The following is a 22,017-nucleotide window of genomic DNA, read 5'->3' on the forward strand; positions in this document are numbered from 1 at the left end:
AATGCAACGGCTCCGACCCTGCTCGGAGGATTGGTGACAGAGAGTGGGAGACTACATCCCAAAGCAAGAAACTGCACATGGTGCTCTCTTTTGCAGTACGACTAGAGTCATTTGCATGGTCTTCATCGAACATGACATAAAAAACCTCTATCCTTTAGACATTTTGGCCCAGATTTACAAGAAAATGACTAAGCGCGACGCTGTGCCAAATTTGCAAGCCCCACGTGCCGTCATTTTCAAAATGCAGGAAAGCGCCGTATTTAGTAGAATACAGCGCACCCCTGTGCTTCCCCCTGCGCCAGCTCTAAATTAGCTGCTGAGCGCCAACGCAGCCGTTCTTGCACCATGGTACAAGGATGACTGCGTTGAGGGGGAAATTGTTTTTGTGCAGGAAGGGACACCTTCCTGCCCCAAAAAAAAATCTTCAATGGTGATTTGCTCTTACTTCTATGTGTGCTGCAGAATGCATCACACATAGCAAGAGCAAAAACAAGGAGAAATGAAAACATTTCTCCTCAGTGCGCCACTCTAACGACACCCCTGGGATGGCGTTGGATTTTGGCGCTGACGCAGATTTACGCCAACTCCTAAATCTGGAGCAGCATCAAAATGCTATGGTGTTGCTGTGGCACACTCCCAACAACACCCATTGCACGCCCCTTCCAGGGAACGCGCTGCGTGCTAAGGGGCCGTATTTACAAGGTGGTGTTAAGCCACAAAAAGTGGCTGAACGCCATCTTGTAAATACCGCGCAGTGCATAGTGCCACCGGGGCGTCACTAAAAGTGATGCTCCGGTGGCGATAGGGCCTTGTAAGTCTGGCACTTTATTTGCTCAAGGTGTGTGTTCTTGGTGAGGGCAGGAAAGCTATTTTCGCTCTCGTACCTTCCTTCCTTGGCTGGCTTGAATGCTGTAGGCTCAGGCTTCATTGCAAAGGTCAAACAGTGAGCAACTGACTGCCGTAAGCTGGCGCAACTCCTCTTGGTGAGCTGTGACAGATGCCCCAGGAGCGTAGTACCTCACGATGGTGAGGGATAGACACAGTCTCTTTTATCTCAGCTTGCCTGTCAGGTGAGGCAGGAAATGCAAATACTGTGAAAAAGCCCAGCGACTCGAACCAGGGACCTTTCGCATGTGAGGTGCGCATGATAACCACTACACTACACAAGCAGACACACTTGCCGGCTTGCTTCATGTGGCTATGCATTGTACTGGAACCACCACACTATGGAAACAGACACACCTGCTTGCTTTATGTGGCTATGCATTGGACTGGGATGCAAGGATGAGGGCCAATGTTCATGACGCTCAAAGCTGAGCCTTCCGGAACACAATCTCTTCCCTTGGAAGAAAGGAACTGGGATCACTTTCATTCCAAGAGGTGATTTCAGAACTGGACCCGAAATTACCATGGAGAAGCACTGTGCATTTAATGTTCCTACGAGCACTGCTGCTCCAGCACAGAAAAGCAGTTGCAAAGAAATCTCGCATACCTTCATGATGCTGAACCGTCTCGACGCCAGTATAAAGCATGTATTGCATTGCAACATGACATCTTACAAGAGTGAAAAGCAGAAATACTCCTGTTTAAAACACAGACTGAACCTCTAAAGGTAGGGGTTTGTCTGGGATTTGAACCGAGGTCCTCTCACACCCGAAGCGAGAATCATACCCCTATACCAACTAGACTGCCGCTGCATAGTCATTTGAAACATCTTCTGAAGCGTCTTTCAGAAAAGCAGGGCCATTTGGAGGCTCTCTCTCTCTAAGCGTGCCATAGCAATTGATGTTTTCTGTCAAGGATTTTTTGTTTGTCTCTAGCAAGGCAAGAGGTAGTCAAAATGCCCTGTGCCAGTGAGCTGAACTAGGGGACTGATGTGAAAAGCAGACCCTTTCTGGTAGTTGTAACCCGCTGCTAGTCATGGACCCTTGCACCTTAGATTTCCCAACCAGAAGCACTGAAGGGCCTGCTAGCTCTTGAGCCAGAGGAGCATGCCTCTTGGATTCAAGCACACTTGCTCGGTCAGCGCTCGATCAGGCTCGATCAGGCGAGATTTATATTAGTGGCTCATAGGCCTGAAACACTCACCTGGGAGACGCAGGGTGGCTGATTTCCCGGAATGGCCCTTGATGGGGAAATCACCTCCTTTCCCCCACCTCATTTCAGAATTGTGTGCTAGTCGCAAGACAGTGTTCAGGGGTTCATGGGTACTGCCTACTCCCAGCTGCCTCTCTGTCTTCTTCATGTAAATTGCAAGTCACGAGGAGGCACCATTGCCAATATGCTCCGCCCACCTAACCAAGAAACCTAGTTTGAGCTTGTCTGCCTGTGTTGTTGCAGGGGCAGAGTCTTCTTTGCCCAAAAGGTGGCAGGAGAGCCTCACTTCAAACGATAGAATCAACTGCTTAAGTAGAAACCAGCATGGTAGTTACTGTCATAAAGTGCAGCTCTAACAGAAGGTGTGCCTGAGACGCCCCTTCCAGTAATACACAGAATTTTGATTGAGGGCCCAGCCGATGGGTTGGTGGATTTCTCCTCACATGCCACAGCAGCTTCCAAAGATAGTGGTGTGAGGAGCTGGCTCTGCAAGCAGAGCAAGATTTAAGGGAAGAAAATACACCTGTCAGAAGTGGGATTTGAACCCACGCCTCCATGAAGAGACCAGAAGGCTCAGCTTCACTGAAGATCAAGCTCTCTTGAGTCTGGCGCCTTAGACCACTCGGCCATCCTGACAGCCAAAACAGTGTGCAGGTCGGACTCTTCAGTCTGCACTTGTTGATTTTGCCGCTTGCAATGTTCCTATCAAAGTCACAGCTTTAAAGGCCCCACAATATAACATGGCCAAGAAAAAAAAAAAAAAACAGAACAAGAAACAATGCACATGCACGACCACTGAGGGATGCAGATAACTTTTTAGCGTCCTGCAATAGTAAAGCACGTTTTACACAGGTCACAAGTTTTTAAAGGTCATTTCTGTCTAAGTGTGCATTGAGAGAGACTGAGGTTTTAGGGAGCAAACACAAAAGCTGCTGCTGCCAAGTGTTTCTGCCCGGTCTCAAACCGGGGACTTTTCGCGTGTGAGGCGAACGTGATAACCACTACACTACAGAAACAAGCTTGCTGATTTGACTGAAGGAGCACAGTTCCCCTCATATGTTTGCACGATTTCCTCTATACTTTATCAGCAGTTGCTCGGAATGCGAGGGGTAAGTGTGAAAATTGCAGCGGTGTCGGCCAGCATGCATACACTCAGACGTCCTGAAAAATCCCATAGCTGCGGGCAGAGACAGACAAATATCTGATGCCTAAATGCCAGGAAGGAGAGCCTGTGAAATCATCACACAGGGCGCACTGAGAGCAAGCAGGAAGGAAGCCAAGGCATTGTAATCCATTTTTCGCCTGAGGCAAAAAATATGTTTTGCGCAACAATGCTTCGAGTAAAATGAGAAATGTTGAGGGGTTGTGTATTTTGAGCAGGATTTGATTGTTTTCCGCTAAAATGGGCTCGTCCGGGATTTGAACCCGGGACCTCTCGCACCCTAAGCGAGAATCATACCCCTAGACCAACGAGCCTGGGCACAGAAATGCAACGGCTCCGACCCTGCTCGGAGGATTGGTGACAGAGAGTGGGAGACTACATCCCAAAGCAAGAAACTGCACATGGTGCTCTCTTTTGCAGTACGACTAGAGTCATTTGCATGGTCTTCATCGAACATGACATAACAAGCCTCTATCCTTTAGACATTTTGGCCCAGATTTACAAGAAAATGACTAAGCGCGACGCTGTGCCAAATTTGCAAGCCCCACGTGCCGTCATTTTCAAAATGCAGGAAAGCGCCGTATTTAGTAGAATACAGCGCACCCCTGTGCTTCCCCCTGCGCCAGCTCTAAATTAGCTGCTGAGCGCCAACGCAGCCGTTCTTGCACCATGGTACAAGGATGACTGCGTTGAGGGGGAAATTGTTTTTGTGCAGGAAGGGACACCTTCCTGCCCAAAAAAAAAATCTTCAATGGTGATTTGCTCTTACTCCTATGTGTGCTGCAGAATGCATCACACATAGCAAGAGCAAAAACAAGGAGAAATGAAAACATTTCTCCTCAGTGCGCCACTCTAACGACACCCCTGGGATGGCGTTGGATTTTGGCGCTGACGCAGATTTACGCCAACTCCTAAATCTGGAGCAGCATCAAAATGCTATGGTGTTGCTGTGGCACACTCCCAACAACACCCATTGCACGCCCCTTCCAGGGAACGCGCTGCGTGCTAAGGGGCCGTATTTACAAGGTGGTGTTAAGCCACAAAAAGTGGCTGAACGCCATCTTGTAAATACCGCGCAGTGCATAGTGCCACCGGGGCGTCACTAAAAGTGATGCTCCGGTGGCGATAGGGCCTTGTAAGTCTGGCACTTTATTTGCTCAAGGTGTGTGTTCTTGGTGAGGGCAGGAAAGCTATTTTCGCTCTCGTACCTTCCTTCCTTGGCTGGCTTGAATGCTGTAGGCTCAGGCTTCATTGCAAAGGTCAAACAGTGAGCAACTGACTGCCGTAAGCTGGCGCAACTCCTCTTGGTGAGCTGTGACAGATGCCCCAGGAGCGTAGTACCTCACGATGGTGAGGGATAGACACAGTCTCTTTTATCTCAGCTTGCCTGTCAGGTGAGGCAGGAAATGCAAATACTGTGAAAAAGCCCAGCGACTCGAACCAGGGACCTTTCGCATGTGAGGTGCGCATGATAACCACTACACTACACAAGCAGACACACTTGCCGGCTTGCTTCATGTGGCTATGCATTGTACTGGAACCACCACACTATGGAAACAGACACACCTGCTTGCTTTATGTGGCTATGCATTGGACTGGGATGCAAGGATGAGGGCCAATGTTCATGACGCTCAAAGCTGAGCCTTCCGGAACACAATCTCTTCCCTTGGAAGAAAGGAACTGGGATCACTTTAATTCCAAGAGGTGATTTCAGAACTGGACCCGAAATTACCATGGAGAAGCACTGTGCATTTAATGTTCCTACGAGCACTGCTGCTCCAGCACAGAAAAGCAGTTGCAAAGAAATCTCGCATACCTTCATGATGCTGAACCGTCTCGACGCCAGTATAAAGCATGTATTGCATTGCAACATGACATCTTACAAGAGTGAAAAGCAGAAATACTCCTGTTTAAAACACAGACTGAACCTCTAAAGGTAGGGGTTTGTCTGGGATTTGAACCGAGGTCCTCTCACACCCGAAGCGAGAATCATACCCCTATACCAACTAGACTGCCGCTGCATAGTCATTTGAAACATCTTCTGAAGCGTCTTTCAGAAAAGCAGGGCCATTTGGAGGCTCTCTCTCTCTAAGCGTGCCATAGCAATTGATGTTTTCTGTCAAGGATTTTTTGTTTGTCTCTAGCAAGGCAAGAGGTAGTCAAAATGCCCTGTGCCAGTGAGCTGAACTAGGGGACTGATGTGAAAAGCAGACCCTTTCTGGTAGTTGTAACCCGCTGCTAGTCATGGACCCTTGCACCTTAGATTTCCCAACCAGAAGCACTGAAGGGCCTGCTAGCTCTTGAGCCAGAGGAGCATGCCTCTTGGATTCAAGCACACTTGCTCGGTCAGCGCTCGATTAGGCTCGATCAGGCGAGATTTATATTAGTGGCTCATAGGCCTGAAACACTCACCTGGGAGACGCAGGGTGGCTGATTTCCCGGAATGGCCCTTGATGGGGAAATCACCTCCTTTCCCCCGCCTCATTTCAGAATTGTGTGCTAGTCGCAAGACAGTGTTCAGGGGTTCATGGGTACTGCCTACTCCCAGCTGCCTCTCTGTCTTCTTCATGTAAATTGCAAGTCACGAGGAGGCACCATTGCCAATATGCTCCGCCCACCTAACCAAGAAACCTAGTTTGAGCTTGTCTGCCTGTGTTGTTGCAGGGGCAGAGTCTTCTTTGCCCAAAAGGTGGCAGGAGAGCCTCACTTCAAACGATAGAATCAACTGCTTAAGTAGAAACCAGCATGGTAGTTACTGTCATAAAGTGCAGCTCTAACAGAAGGTGTGCCTGAGACGCCCCTTCCAGTAATACACAGAATTTTGATTGAGGGCCCAGCCGATGGGTTGGTGGATTTCTCCTCACATGCCACAGCAGCTTCCAAAGATAGTGGTGTGAGGAGCTGGCTCTGCAAGCAGAGCAAGATTTAAGGGAAGAAAATACACCTGTCAGAAGTGGGATTTGAACCCACGCCTCCATGAAGAGACCAGAAGGCTCAGCTTCACTGAAGATCAAGCTCTCTTGAGTCTGGCGCCTTAGACCACTCGGCCATCCTGACAGCCAAAACAGTGTGCAGGTCGGACTCTTCAGTCTGCACTTGTTGATTTTGCCGCTTGCAATGTTCCTATCAAAGTCACAGCTTTAAAGGCCCCACAATATAACATGGCCAAGAAAAAAAAAAAAAAACAGAACAAGAAACAATGCACATGCACGACCACCGAGGGATGCAGATAACTTTTTAGCGTCCTGCAATAGTAAAGCACGTTTTACACAGGTCACAAGTTTTTAAAGGTCATTTCTGTCTAAGTGTGCATTGAGAGAGACTGAGGTTTTAGGGAGCAAACACAAAAGCTGCTGCTGCCAAGTGTTTCTGCCCGGTCTCAAACCGGGGACTTTTCGCGTGTGAGGCGAACGTGATAACCACTACACTACAGAAACAAGCTTGCTGATTTGACTGAAGGAGCACAGTTCCCCTCATATGTTTGCACGATTTCCTCTATACTTTATCAGCAGTTGCTCGGAATGCGAGGGGTAAGTGTGAAAATTGCAGCGGTGTCGGCCAGCATGCATACACTCAGACGTCCTGAAAAATCCCATAGCTGCGGGCAGAGACAGACAAATATCTGATGCCTAAATGCCAGGAAGGAGAGCCTGTGAAATCATCACACAGGGCGCACTGAGAGCAAGCAGGAAGGAAGCCAAGGCATTGTAATCCATTTTTCGCCTGAGGCAAAAAATATGTTTTGCGCAACAATGCTTCGAGTAAAATGAGAAATGTTGAGGGGTTGTGTATTTTGAGCAGGATTTGATTGTTTTCCGCTAAAATGGGCTTGTCCGGGATTTGAACCCGGGACCTCTCGCACCCTAAGCGAGAATCATACCCCTAGACCAACGAGCCTGGGCACAGAAATTTAACGGCTCCGAACCTGCTCGGAGGATTGGTGACAGAGAGTGGGAGACTACATCCCAAAGCAAGAAACTGCACATGGTGCTCTCTTTTGCAGTACGACTAGAGTCATTTGCATGGTCTTCATCGAACATGACATAAAAAGCCTCTATCCTTTAGACATTTTGGCCCAGATTTACAAGAAAATGACTAAGCGCGACGCTGTGCCAAATTTGCAAGCCCCACGTGCCGTCATTTTCAAAATGCAGGAAAGCGCCGTATTTAGTAGAATACAGCGCACCCCTGTGCTTCCCCCTGCGCCAGCTCTAAATTAGCTGCTGAGCGCCAACGCAGCCGTTCTTGCACCATGGTACAAGGATGACTGCGTTGAGGGGGAAATTGTTTTTGTGCAGGAAGGGACACCTTCCTGCCCAAAAAAAAAATCTTCAATGGTGATTTGCTCTTACTTCTATGTGTGCTGCAGAATGCATCACACATAGCAAGAGCAAAAACAAGGAGAAATGAAAACATTTCTCCTCAGTGCGCCACTCTAACGACACCCCTGGGATGGCGTTGGATTTTGGCGCTGACGCAGATTTACGCCAACTCCTAAATCTGGAGCAGCATCAAAATGCTATGGTGTTGCTGTGGCACACTCCCAACAACACCCATTGCACGCCCCTTCCAGGGAACGCGCTGCGTGCTAAGGGGCCGTATTTACAAGGTGGTGTTAAGCCACAAAAAGTGGCTGAACGCCATCTTGTAAATACCGCGCAGTGCATAGTGCCACCGGGGCGTCACTAAAAGTGATGCTCCGGTGGCGATAGGGCCTTGTAAGTCTGGCACTTTATTTGCTCAAGGTGTGTGTTCTTGGTGAGGGCAGGAAAGCTATTTTCGCTCTCGTACCTTCCTTCCTTGGCTGGCTTGAATGCTGTAGGCTCAGGCTTCATTGCAAAGGTCAAACAGTGAGCAACTGACTGCCGTAAGCTGGCGCAACTCCTCTTGGTGAGCTGTGACAGATGCCCCAGGAGCGTAGTACCTCACGATGGTGAGGGATAGACACAGTCTCTTTTATCTCAGCTTGCCTGTCAGGTGAGGCAGGAAATGCAAATACTGTGAAAAAGCCCAGCGACTCGAACCAGGGACCTTTCGCATGTGAGGTGCGCATGATAACCACTACACTACACAAGCAGACACACTTGCCGGCTTGCTTCATGTGGCTATGCATTGTACTGGAACCACCACACTATGGAAACAGACACACCTGCTTGCTTTATGTGGCTATGCATTGGACTGGGATGCAAGGATGAGGGCCAATGTTCATGACGCTCAAAGCTGAGCCTTCCGGAACACAATCTCTTCCCTTGGAAGAAAGGAACTGGGATCACTTTCATTCCAAGAGGTGATTTCAGAACTGGACCCGAAATTACCATGGAGAAGCACTGTGCATTTAATGTTCCTACGAGCACTGCTGCTCCAGCACAGAAAAGCAGTTGCAAAGAAATCTCGCATACCTTCATGATGCTGAACCGTCTCGACGCCAGTATAAAGCATGTATTGCATTGCAACATGACATCTTACAAGAGTGAAAAGCAGAAATACTCCTGTTTAAAACACAGACTGAACCTCTAAAGGTAGGGGTTTGTCTGGGATTTGAACCGAGGTCCTCTCACACCCGAAGCGAGAATCATACCCCTATACCAACTAGACTGCCGCTGCATAGTCATTTAAAACATCTTCTGAAGCGTCTTTCAGAAAAGCAGGGCCATTTGGAGGCTCTCTCTCTCTAAGCGTGCCATAGCAATTGATGTTTTCTGTCAAGGATTTTTTGTTTGTCTCTAGCAAGGCAAGAGGTAGTCAAAATGCCCTGTGCCAGTGAGCTGAACTAGGGGACTGATGTGAAAAGCAGACCCTTTCTGGTAGTTGTAACCCGCTGCTAGTCATGGACCCTTGCACCTTAGATTTCCCAACCAGAAGCACTGAAGGGCCTGCTAGCTCTTGAGCCAGAGGAGCATGCCTCTTGGATTCAAGCACACTTGCTCGGTCAGCGCTCGATTAGGCTCGATCAGGCGAGATTTATATTAGTGGCTCATAGGCCTGAAACACTCACCTGGGAGACGCAGGGTGGCTGATTTCCCGGAATGGCCCTTGATGGGGAAATCACCTCCTTTCCCCCGCCTCATTTCAGAATTGTGTGCTAGTCGCAAGACAGTGTTCAGGGGTTCATGGGTACTGCCTACTCCCAGCTGCCTCTCTGTCTTCTTCATGTAAATTGCAAGTCACGAGGAGGCACCATTGCCAATATGCTCCGCCCACCTAACCAAGAAACCTAGTTTGAGCTTGTCTGCCTGTGTTGTTGCAGGGGCAGAGTCTTCTTTGCCCAAAAGGTGGCAGGAGAGCCTCACTTCAAACGATAGAATCAACTGCTTAAGTAGAAACCAGCATGGTAGTTACTGTCATAAAGTGCAGCTCTAACAGAAGGTGTGCCTGAGACGCCCCTTCCAGTAATACACAGAATTTTGATTGAGGGCCCAGCCGATGGGTTGGTGGATTTCTCCTCACATGCCACAGCAGCTTCCAAAGATAGTGGTGTGAGGAGCTGGCTCTGCAAGCAGAGCAAGATTTAAGGGAAGAAAATACACCTGTCAGAAGTGGGATTTGAACCCACGCCTCCATGAAGAGACCAGAAGGCTCAGCTTCACTGAAGATCAAGCTCTCTTGAGTCTGGCGCCTTAGACCACTCGGCCATCCTGACAGCCAAAACAGTGTGCAGGTCGGACTCTTCAGTCTGCACTTGTTGATTTTGCCGCTTGCAATGTTCCTATCAAAGTCACAGCTTTAAAGGCCCCACAATATAACATGGCCAAGAAAAAAAAAAAAAAACAGAACAAGAAACAATGCACATGCACGACCACCGAGGGATGCAGATAACTTTTTAGCGTCCTGCAATAGTAAAGCACGTTTTACACAGGTCACAAGTTTTTAAAGGTCATTTCTGTCTAAGTGTGCATTGAGAGAGACTGAGGTTTTAGGGAGCAAACACAAAAGCTGCTGCTGCCAAGTGTTTCTGCCCGGTCTCAAACCGGGGACTTTTCGCGTGTGAGGCGAACGTGATAACCACTACACTACAGAAACAAGCTTGCTGATTTGACTGAAGGAGCACAGTTCCCCTCATATGTTTGCACGATTTCCTCTATACTTTATCAGCAGTTGCTCGGAATGCGAGGGGTAAGTGTGAAAATTGCAGCGGTGTCGGCCAGCATGCATACACTCAGACGTCCTGAAAAATCCCATAGCTGCGGGCAGAGACAGACAAATATCTGATGCCTAAATGCCAGGAAGGAGAGCCTGTGAAATCATCACACAGGGCGCACTGAGAGCAAGCAGGAAGGAAGCCAAGGCATTGTAATCCATTTTTCGCCTGAGGCAAAAAATATGTTTTGCGCAACAATGCTTCGAGTAAAATGAGAAATGTTGAGGGGTTGTGTATTTTGAGCAGGATTTGATTGTTTTCCGCTAAAATGGGCTTGTCCGGGATTTGAACCCGGGACCTCTCGCACCCTAAGCGAGAATCATACCCCTAGACCAACGAGCCTGGGCACAGAAATTTAACGGCTCCGAACCTGCTCGGAGGATTGGTGACAGAGAGTGGGAGACTACATCCCAAAGCAAGAAACTGCACATGGTGCTCTCTTTTGCAGTACGACTAGAGTCATTTGCATGGTCTTCATCGAACATGACATAAAAAGCCTCTATCCTTTAGACATTTTGGCCCAGATTTACAAGAAAATGACTAAGCGCGACGCTGTGCCAAATTTGCAAGCCCCACGTGCCGTCATTTTCAAAATGCAGGAAAGCGCCGTATTTAGTAGAATACAGCGCACCCCTGTGCTTCCCCCTGCGCCAGCTCTAAATTAGCTGCTGAGCGCCAACGCAGCCGTTCTTGCACCATGGTACAAGGATGACTGCGTTGAGGGGGAAATTGTTTTTGTGCAGGAAGGGACACCTTCCTGCCCAAAAAAAAAATCTTCAATGGTGATTTGCTCTTACTTCTATGTGTGCTGCAGAATGCATCACACATAGCAAGAGCAAAAACAAGGAGAAATGAAAACATTTCTCCTCAGTGCGCCACTCTAACGACACCCCTGGGATGGCGTTGGATTTTGGCGCTGACGCAGATTTACGCCAACTCCTAAATCTGGAGCAGCATCAAAATGCTATGGTGTTGCTGTGGCACACTCCCAACAACACCCATTGCACGCCCCTTCCAGGGAACGCGCTGCGTGCTAAGGGGCCGTATTTACAAGGTGGTGTTAAGCCACAAAAAGTGGCTGAACGCCATCTTGTAAATACCGCGCAGTGCATAGTGCCACCGGGGCGTCACTAAAAGTGATGCTCCGGTGGCGATAGGGCCTTGTAAGTCTGGCACTTTATTTGCTCAAGGTGTGTGTTCTTGGTGAGGGCAGGAAAGCTATTTTCGCTCTCGTACCTTCCTTCCTTGGCTGGCTTGAATGCTGTAGGCTCAGGCTTCATTGCAAAGGTCAAACAGTGAGCAACTGACTGCCGTAAGCTGGCGCAACTCCTCTTGGTGAGCTGTGACAGATGCCCCAGGAGCGTAGTACCTCACGATGGTGAGGGATAGACACAGTCTCTTTTATCTCAGCTTGCCTGTCAGGTGAGGCAGGAAATGCAAATACTGTGAAAAAGCCCAGCGACTCGAACCAGGGACCTTTCGCATGTGAGGTGCGCATGATAACCACTACACTACACAAGCAGACACACTTGCCGGCTTGCTTCATGTGGCTATGCATTGTACTGGAACCACCACACTATGGAAACAGACACACCTGCTTGCTTTATGTGGCTATGCATTGGACTGGGATGCAAGGATGAGGGCCAATGTTCATGACGCTCAAAGCTGAGCCTTCCGGAACACAATCTCTTCCCTTGGAAGAAAGGAACTGGGATCACTTTCATTCCAAGAGGTGATTTCAGAACTGGACCCGAAATTACCATGGAGAAGCACTGTGCATTTAATGTTCCTACGAGCACTGCTGCTCCAGCACAGAAAAGCAGTTGCAAAGAAATCTCGCATACCTTCATGATGCTGAACCGTCTCGACGCCAGTATAAAGCATGTATTGCATTGCAACATGACATCTTACAAGAGTGAAAAGCAGAAATACTCCTGTTTAAAACACAGACTGAACCTCTAAAGGTAGGGGTTTGTCTGGGATTTGAACCGAGGTCCTCTCACACCCGAAGCGAGAATCATACCCCTATACCAACTAGACTGCCGCTGCATAGTCATTTAAAACATCTTCTGAAGCGTCTTTCAGAAAAGCAGGGCCATTTGGAGGCTCTCTCTCTCTAAGCGTGCCATAGCAATTGATGTTTTCTGTCAAGGATTTTTTGTTTGTCTCTAGCAAGGCAAGAGGTAGTCAAAATGCCCTGTGCCAGTGAGCTGAACTAGGGGACTGATGTGAAAAGCAGACCCTTTCTGGTAGTTGTAACCCGCTGCTAGTCATGGACCCTTGCACCTTAGATTTCCCAACCAGAAGCACTGAAGGGCCTGCTAGCTCTTGAGCCAGAGGAGCATGCCTCTTGGATTCAAGCACACTTGCTCGGTCAGCGCTCGATCAGGCTCGATCAGGCGAGATTTATATTAGTGGCTCATAGGCCTGAAACACTCACCTGGGAGACGCAGGGTGGCTGATTTCCCGGAATGGCCCTTGATGGGGAAATCACCTCCTTTCCCCCGCCTCATTTCAGAATTGTGTGCTAGTCGCAAGACAGTGTTCAGGGGTTCATGGGTACTGCCTACTCCCAGCTGCCTCTCTGTCTTCTTCATGTAAATTGCAAGTCACGAGGAGGCACCATTGCCAATATGCTCCGCCCACCTAACCAAGAAACCTAGTTTGAGCTTGTCTGCCTGTGTTGTTGCAGGGGCAGAGTCTTCTTTGCCCAAAAGGTGGCAGGAGAGCCTCACTTCAAACGATAGAATCAACTGCTTAAGTAGAAACCAGCATGGTAGTTACTGTCATAAAGTGCAGCTCTAACAGAAGGTGTGCCTGAGACGCCCCTTCCAGTAATACACAGAATTTTGATTGAGGGCCCAGCCGATGGGTTGGTGGATTTCTCCTCACATGCCACAGCAGCTTCCAAAGATAGTGGTGTGAGGAGCTGGCTCTGCAAGCAGAGCAAGATTTAAGGGAAGAAAATACACCTGTCAGAAGTGGGATTTGAACCCACGCCTCCATGAAGAGACCAGAAGGCTCAGCTTCACTGAAGATCAAGCTCTCTTGAGTCTGGCGCCTTAGACCACTCGGCCATCCTGACAGCCAAAACAGTGTGCAGGTCGGACTCTTCAGTCTGCACTTGTTGATTTTGCCGCTTGCAATGTTCCTATCAAAGTCACAGCTTTAAAGGCCCCACAATATAACATGGCCAAGAAAAAAAAAAAAAAACAGAACAAGAAACAATGCACATGCACGACCACCGAGGGATGCAGATAACTTTTTAGCGTCCTGCAATAGTAAAGCACGTTTTACACAGGTCACAAGTTTTTAAAGGTCATTTCTGTCTAAGTGTGCATTGAGAGAGACTGAGGTTTTAGGGAGCAAACACAAAAGCTGCTGCTGCCAAGTGTTTCTGCCCGGTCTCAAACCGGGGACTTTTCGCGTGTGAGGCAAACGTGATAACCACTACACTACAGAAACAAGCTTGCTGATTTGACTGAAGGAGCACAGTTCCCCTCATATGTTTGCACGATTTCCTCTATACTTTATCAGCAGTTGCTCGGAATGCGAGGGGTAAGTGTGAAAATTGCAGCGGTGTCGGCCAGCATGCATACACTCAGACGTCCTGAAAAATCCCATAGCTGCGGGCAGAGACAGACAAATATCTGATGCCTAAATGCCAGGAAGGAGAGCCTGTGAAATCATCACACAGGGCGCACTGAGAGCAAGCAGGAAGGAAGCCAAGGCATTGTAATCCATTTTTCGCCTGAGGCAAAAAATATGTTTTGCGCAACAATGCTTCGAGTAAAATGAGAAATGTTGAGGGGTTGTGTATTTTGAGCAGGATTTGATTGTTTTCCGCTAAAATGGGCTCGTCCGGGATTTGAACCCGGGACCTCTCGCACCCTAAGCGAGAATCATACCCCTAGACCAACGAGCCTGGGCACAGAAATGCAACGGCTCCGACCCTGCTCGGAGGATTGGTGACAGAGAGTGGGAGACTACATCCCAAAGCAAGAAACTGCACATGGTGCTCTCTTTTGCAGTACGACTAGAGTCATTTGCATGGTCTTCATCGAACATGACATAAAAAACCTCTATCCTTTAGACATTTTGGCCCAGATTTACAAGAAAATGACTAAGCGCGACGCTGTGCCAAATTTGCAAGCCCCACGTGCCGTCATTTTCAAAATGCAGGAAAGCGCCGTATTTAGTAGAATACAGCGCACCCCTGTGCTTCCCCCTGCGCCAGCTCTAAATTAGCTGCTGAGCGCCAACGCAGCCGTTCTTGCACCATGGTACAAGGATGACTGCGTTGAGGGGGAAATTGTTTTTGTGCAGGAAGGGACACCTTCCTGCCCCAAAAAAAAATCTTCAATGGTGATTTGCTCTTACTTCTATGTGTGCTGCAGAATGCATCACACATAGCAAGAGCAAAAACAAGGAGAAATGAAAACATTTCTCCTCAGTGCGCCACTCTAACGACACCCCTGGGATGGCGTTGGATTTTGGCGCTGACGCAGATTTACGCCAACTCCTAAATCTGGAGCAGCATCAAAATGCTATGGTGTTGCTGTGGCACACTCCCAACAACACCCATTGCACGCCCCTTCCAGGGAACGCGCTGCGTGCTAAGGGGCCGTATTTACAAGGTGGTGTTAAGCCACAAAAAGTGGCTGAACGCCATCTTGTAAATACCGCGCAGTGCATAGTGCCACCGGGGCGTCACTAAAAGTGATGCTCCGGTGGCGATAGGGCCTTGTAAGTCTGGCACTTTATTTGCTCAAGGTGTGTGTTCTTGGTGAGGGCAGGAAAGCTATTTTCGCTCTCGTACCTTCCTTCCTTGGCTGGCTTGAATGCTGTAGGCTCAGGCTTCATTGCAAAGGTCAAACAGTGAGCAACTGACTGCCGTAAGCTGGCGCAACTCCTCTTGGTGAGCTGTGACAGATGCCCCAGGAGCGTAGTACCTCACGATGGTGAGGGATAGACACAGTCTCTTTTATCTCAGCTTGCCTGTCAGGTGAGGCAGGAAATGCAAATACTGTGAAAAAGCCCAGCGACTCGAACCAGGGACCTTTCGCATGTGAGGTGCGCATGATAACCACTACACTACACAAGCAGACACACTTGCCGGCTTGCTTCATGTGGCTATGCATTGTACTGGAACCACCACACTATGGAAACAGACACACCTGCTTGCTTTATGTGGCTATGCATTGGACTGGGATGCAAGGATGAGGGCCAATGTTCATGACGCTCAAAGCTGAGCCTTCCGGAACACAATCTCTTCCCTTGGAAGAAAGGAACTGGGATCACTTTCATTCCAAGAGGTGATTTCAGAACTGGACCCGAAATTACCATGGAGAAGCACTGTGCATTTAATGTTCCTACGAGCACTGCTGCTCCAGCACAGAAAAGCAGTTGCAAAGAAATCTCGCATACCTTCATGATGCTGAACCGTCTCGACGCCAGTATAAAGCATGTATTGCATTGCAACATGACATCTTACAAGAGTGAAAAGCAGAAATACTCCTGTTTAAAACACAGACTGAACCTCTAAAGGTAGGGGTTTGTCTGGGATTTGAACCGAGGTCCTCTCACACCCGAAGCGAGAATCATACCCCTATACCAACTAGACTGCCGCTGCATAGTCATTTGAAACATCTTCTGAAGCGTCTTTCAGAAAAGCAGGGCCATTTGGAGGCTCTCTCTCTCTAAGCGTGCCATAGCAATTGATGTTTTCTGTCAAGGATTTTTTGTTTGTCTCTAGCAAGGCAAGAGGTAGTCAAAATGCCCTGTGCCAGTGAGCTGAACTAGGGGACTGATGTGAAAAGCAGACCCTTTCTGGTAGTTGTAACCCGCTGCTAGTCATGGACCCTTGCACCTTAGATTTCCCAACCAGAAGCACTGAAGGGCCTGCTAGCTCTTGAGCCAGAGGAGCATGCCTCTTGGATTCAAGCACACTTGCTCGGTCAGCGCTCGATCAGGCTCGATCAGGCGAGATTTATATTAGTGGCTCATAGGCCTGAAACACTCACCTGGGAGACGCAGGGTGGCTGATTTCCCGGAATGGCCCTTGATGGGGAAATCACCTCCTTTCCCCCACCTCATTTCAGAATTGTGTGCTAGTCGCAAGACAGTGTTCAGGGGTTCATGGGTACTGCCTACTCCCAGCTGCCTCTCTGTCTTCTTCATGTAAATTGCAAGTCACGAGGAGGCACCATTGCCAATATGCTCCGCCCACCTAACCAAGAAACCTAGTTTGAGCTTGTCTGCCTGTGTTGTTGCAGGGGCAGAGTCTTCTTTGCCCAAAAGGTGGCAGGAGAGCCTCACTTCAAACGATAGAATCAACTGCTTAAGTAGAAACCAGCATGGTAGTTACTGTCATAAAGTGCAGCTCTAACAGAAGGTGTGCCTGAGACGCCCCTTCCAGTAATACACAGAATTTTGATTGAGGGCCCAGCCGATGGGTTGGTGGATTTCTCCTCACATGCCACAGCAGCTTCCAAAGATAGTGGTGTGAGGAGCTGGCTCTGCAAGCAGAGCAAGATTTAAGGGAAGAAAATACACCTGTCAGAAGTGGGATTTGAACCCACGCCTCCATGAAGAGACCAGAAGGCTCAGCTTCACTGAAGATCAAGCTCTCTTGAGTCTGGCGCCTTAGACCACTCGGCCATCCTGACAGCCAAAACAGTGTGCAGGTCGGACTCTTCAGTCTGCACTTGTTGATTTTGCCGCTTGCAATGTTCCTATCAAAGTCACAGCTTTAAAGGCCCCACAATATAACATGGCCAAGAAAAAAAAAAAAAAACAGAACAAGAAACAATGCACATGCACGACCACTGAGGGATGCAGATAACTTTTTAGCGTCCTGCAATAGTAAAGCACGTTTTACACAGGTCACAAGTTTTTAAAGGTCATTTCTGTCTAAGTGTGCATTGAGAGAGACTGAGGTTTTAGGGAGCAAACACAAAAGCTGCTGCTGCCAAGTGTTTCTGCCCGGTCTCAAACCGGGGACTTTTCGCGTGTGAGGCGAACGTGATAACCACTACACTACAGAAACAAGCTTGCTGATTTGACTGAAGGAGCACAGTTCCCCTCATATGTTTGCACGATTTCCTCTATACTTTATCAGCAGTTGCTCGGAATGCGAGGGGTAAGTGTGAAAATTGCAGCGGTGTCGGCCAGCATGCATACACTCAGACGTCCTGAAAAATCCCATAGCTGCGGGCAGAGACAGACAAATATCTGATGCCTAAATGCCAGGAAGGAGAGCCTGTGAAATCATCACACAGGGCGCACTGAGAGCAAGCAGGAAGGAAGCCAAGGCATTGTAATCCATTTTTCGCCTGAGGCAAAAAATATGTTTTGCGCAACAATGCTTCGAGTAAAATGAGAAATGTTGAGGGGTTGTGTATTTTGAGCAGGATTTGATTGTTTTCCGCTAAAATGGGCTCGTCCGGGATTTGAACCCGGGACCTCTCGCACCCTAAGCGAGAATCATACCCCTAGACCAACGAGCCTGGGCACAGAAATGCAACGGCTCCGACCCTGCTCGGAGGATTGGTGACAGAGAGTGGGAGACTACATCCCAAAGCAAGAAACTGCACATGGTGCTCTCTTTTGCAGTACGACTAGAGTCATTTGCATGGTCTTCATCGAACATGACATAACAAGCCTCTATCCTTTAGACATTTTGGCCCAGATTTACAAGAAAATGACTAAGCGCGACGCTGTGCCAAATTTGCAAGCCCCACGTGCCGTCATTTTCAAAATGCAGGAAAGCGCCGTATTTAGTAGAATACAGCGCACCCCTGTGCTTCCCCCTGCGCCAGCTCTAAATTAGCTGCTGAGCGCCAACGCAGCCGTTCTTGCACCATGGTACAAGGATGACTGCGTTGAGGGGGAAATTGTTTTTGTGCAGGAAGGGACACCTTCCTGCCCAAAAAAAAAATCTTCAATGGTGATTTGCTCTTACTCCTATGTGTGCTGCAGAATGCATCACACATAGCAAGAGCAAAAACAAGGAGAAATGAAAACATTTCTCCTCAGTGCGCCACTCTAACGACACCCCTGGGATGGCGTTGGATTTTGGCGCTGACGCAGATTTACGCCAACTCCTAAATCTGGAGCAGCATCAAAATGCTATGGTGTTGCTGTGGCACACTCCCAACAACACCCATTGCACGCCCCTTCCAGGGAACGCGCTGCGTGCTAAGGGGCCGTATTTACAAGGTGGTGTTAAGCCACAAAAAGTGGCTGAACGCCATCTTGTAAATACCGCGCAGTGCATAGTGCCACCGGGGCGTCACTAAAAGTGATGCTCCGGTGGCGATAGGGCCTTGTAAGTCTGGCACTTTATTTGCTCAAGGTGTGTGTTCTTGGTGAGGGCAGGAAAGCTATTTTCGCTCTCGTACCTTCCTTCCTTGGCTGGCTTGAATGCTGTAGGCTCAGGCTTCATTGCAAAGGTCAAACAGTGAGCAACTGACTGCCGTAAGCTGGCGCAACTCCTCTTGGTGAGCTGTGACAGATGCCCCAGGAGCGTAGTACCTCACGATGGTGAGGGATAGACACAGTCTCTTTTATCTCAGCTTGCCTGTCAGGTGAGGCAGGAAATGCAAATACTGTGAAAAAGCCCAGCGACTCGAACCAGGGACCTTTCGCATGTGAGGTGCGCATGATAACCACTACACTACACAAGCAGACACACTTGCCGGCTTGCTTCATGTGGCTATGCATTGTACTGGAACCACCACACTATGGAAACAGACACACCTGCTTGCTTTATGTGGCTATGCATTGGACTGGGATGCAAGGATGAGGGCCAATGTTCATGACGCTCAAAGCTGAGCCTTCCGGAACACAATCTCTTCCCTTGGAAGAAAGGAACTGGGATCACTTTCATTCCAAGAGGTGATTTCAGAACTGGACCCGAAATTACCATGGAGAAGCACTGTGCATTTAATGTTCCTACAAGCACTGCTGCTCCAGCACAGAAAAGCAGTTGCAAAGAAATCTCGCATACCTTCATGATGCTGAACCGTCTCGACGCCAGTATAAAGCATGTATTGCATTGCAACATGACATCTTACAAGAGTGAAAAGCAGAAATACTCCTGTTTAAAACACAGACTGAACCTCTAAAGGTAGGGGTTTGTCTGGGATTTGAACCGAGGTCCTCTCACACCCGAAGCGAGAATCATACCCCTATACCAACTAGACTGCCGCTGCATAGTCATTTGAAACATCTTCTGAAGCGTCTTTCAGAAAAGCAGGGCCATTTGGAGGCTCTCTCTCTCTAAGCGTGCCATAGCAATTGATGTTTTCTGTCAAGGATTTTTTGTTTGTCTCTAGCAAGGCAAGAGGTAGTCAAAATGCCCTGTGCCAGTGAGCTGAACTAGGGGACTGATGTGAAAAGCAGACCCTTTCTGGTAGTTGTAACCCGCTGCTAGTCATGGACCCTTGCACCTTAGATTTCCCAACCAGAAGCACTGAAGGGCCTGCTAGCTCTTGAGCCAGAGGAGCATGCCTCTTGGATTCAAGCACACTTGCTCGGTCAGCGCTCGATCAGGCTCGATCAGGCGAGATTTATATTAGTGGCTCATAGGCCTGAAACACTCACCTGGGAGACGCAGGGTGGCTGATTTCCCGGAATGGCCCTTGATGGGGAAATCACCTCCTTTCCCCCGCCTCATTTCAGAATTGTGTGCTAGTCGCAAGACAGTGTTCAGGGGTTCATGGGTACTGCCTACTCCCAGCTGCCTCTCTGTCTTCTTCATGTAAATTGCAAGTCACGAGGAGGCACCATTGCCAATATGCTCCGCCCACCTAACCAAGAAACCTAGTTTGAGCTTGTCTGCCTGTGTTGTTGCAGGGGCAGAGTCTTCTTTGCCCAAAAGGTGGCAGGAGAGCCTCACTTCAAACGATAGAATCAACTGCTTAAGTAGAAACCAGCATGGTAGTTACTGTCATAAAGTGCAGCTCTAACAGAAGGTGTGCCTGAGACGCCCCTTCCAGTAATACACAGAATTTTGATTGAGGGCCCAGCCGATGGGTTGGTGGATTTCTCCTCACATGCCACAGCAGCTTCCAAAGATAGTGGTGTGAGGAGCTGGCTCTGCAAGCAGAGCAAGATTTAAGGGAAGAAAATACACCTGTCAGAAGTGGGATTTGAACCCACGCCTCCATGAAGAGACCAGAAGGCTCAGCTTCACTGAAGATCAAGCTCTCTTGAGTCTGGCACCTTAGACCACTCGGCCATCCTGACAGCCAAAACAGTGTGAAGGTCGGACTCTTCAGTCTGCACTTGTTGATTTTGCCGCTTGCAATGTTCCTATCAAAGTCACAGCTTTAAAGGCCCCACAATATAACATGGCCAAGAAAAAAAAAAAAAAACAGAACAAGAAACAATGCACATGCACGACCACCGAGGGATGCAGATAACTTTTTAGCGTCCTGCAATAGTAAAGCACGTTTTACACAGGTCACAAGTTTTTAAAGGTCATTTCTGTCTAAGTGTGCATTGAGAGAGACTGAGGTTTTAGGGAGCAAACACAAAAGCTGCTGCTGCCAAGTGTTTCTGCCCGGTCTCAAACCGGGGACTTTGCGCGTGTGAGGCGAACGTGATAACCACTACACTACAGAAACAAGCTTGCTGATTTGACTGAAGGAGCACAGTTCCCCTCATATGTTTGCACGATTTCCTCTATACTTTATCAGCAGTTGCTCGGAATGCGAGGGGTAAGTGTGAAAATTGCAGCGGTGTCGGCCAGCATGCATACACTCAGACGTCCTGAAAAATCCCATAGCTGCGGGCAGAGACAGACAAATATCTGATGCCTAAATGCCAGGAAGGAGAGCCTGTGAAATCATCACACAGGGCGCACTGAGAGCAAGCAGGAAGGAAGCCAAGGCATTGTAATCCATTTTTCGCCTGAGGCAAAAAATATGTTTTGCGCAACAATGCTTCGAGTAAAATGAGAAATGTTGAGGGGTTGTGTATTTTGAGCAGGATTTGATTGTTTTCCGCTAAAATGGGCTCGTCCGGGATTTGAACCCGGGACCTCTCGCACCCTAAGCGAGAATCATACCCCTAGACCAACGAGCCTGGGCACAGAAATGCAATGGCTCCGACCCTGCTCGGAGGATTGGTGACAGAGAGTGGGAGACTACATCCCAAAGCAAGAAACTGCACATGGTGCTCTCTTTTGCAGTACGACTAGAGTCATTTGCATGGTCTTCATCGAACATGACATAAAAAGCCTCTATCCTTTAGACATTTTGGCCCAGATTTACAAGAAAATGACTAAGCGCGACGCTGTGCCAAATTTGCAAGCCCCACGTGCCGTCATTTTCAAAATGCAGGAAAGCGCCGTATTTAGTAGAATACAGCGCACCCCTGTGCTTCCCCCTGCGCCAGCTCTAAATTAGCTGCTGAGCGCCAACGCAGCCGTTCTTGCACCATGGTACAAGGATGACTGCGTTGAGGGGGAAATTGTTTTTGTGCAGGAAGGGACACCTTCCTGCCCAAAAAAAAAATCTTCAATGGTGATTTGCTCTTACTTCTATGTGTGCTGCAGAATGCATCACACATAGCAAGAGCAAAAACAAGGAGAAATGAAAACATTTCTCCTCAG

At 48.6% G+C, this 22,017-nt stretch overlaps 6 non-coding genes across 6 annotated transcripts; all 6 read right to left on the minus strand.

Annotated features, from left to right (window-relative positions):
- Positions 1-3,501: 3,501 nt before the first annotated feature.
- On the minus strand, positions 3,502-3,573 carry TRNAP-AGG (transfer RNA proline (anticodon AGG)). Its single transcript has one exon. It is a non-coding gene; the product is annotated as a tRNA-Pro (tRNA).
- A 3,511-nt stretch (positions 3,574-7,084) lies between these two features.
- On the minus strand, positions 7,085-7,156 carry TRNAP-AGG (transfer RNA proline (anticodon AGG)). The gene has a single exon. It is a non-coding gene; the product is annotated as a tRNA-Pro (tRNA).
- A 3,511-nt stretch (positions 7,157-10,667) lies between these two features.
- TRNAP-AGG (transfer RNA proline (anticodon AGG)) lies at positions 10,668-10,739 on the minus strand. Its single transcript has one exon. It is a non-coding gene; the product is annotated as a tRNA-Pro (tRNA).
- Positions 10,740-14,250: 3,511 nt separating this feature from the next.
- On the minus strand, positions 14,251-14,322 carry TRNAP-AGG (transfer RNA proline (anticodon AGG)). Its single transcript has one exon. It is a non-coding gene; the product is annotated as a tRNA-Pro (tRNA).
- A 3,511-nt stretch (positions 14,323-17,833) lies between these two features.
- Positions 17,834-17,905, minus strand: TRNAP-AGG (transfer RNA proline (anticodon AGG)). Its single transcript has one exon. It is a non-coding gene; the product is annotated as a tRNA-Pro (tRNA).
- A 3,511-nt stretch (positions 17,906-21,416) lies between these two features.
- On the minus strand, positions 21,417-21,488 carry TRNAP-AGG (transfer RNA proline (anticodon AGG)). The gene has a single exon. It is a non-coding gene; the product is annotated as a tRNA-Pro (tRNA).
- Positions 21,489-22,017: the final 529 nt, after the last annotated feature.

The sequence above is a fragment of the Pleurodeles waltl genome, unplaced genomic scaffold (assembly GCF_031143425.1).
Source record: "Pleurodeles waltl isolate 20211129_DDA unplaced genomic scaffold, aPleWal1.hap1.20221129 scaffold_72, whole genome shotgun sequence".
NCBI classification, from domain to species: Eukaryota; Metazoa; Chordata; class Amphibia; order Caudata; family Salamandridae; genus Pleurodeles; species Pleurodeles waltl.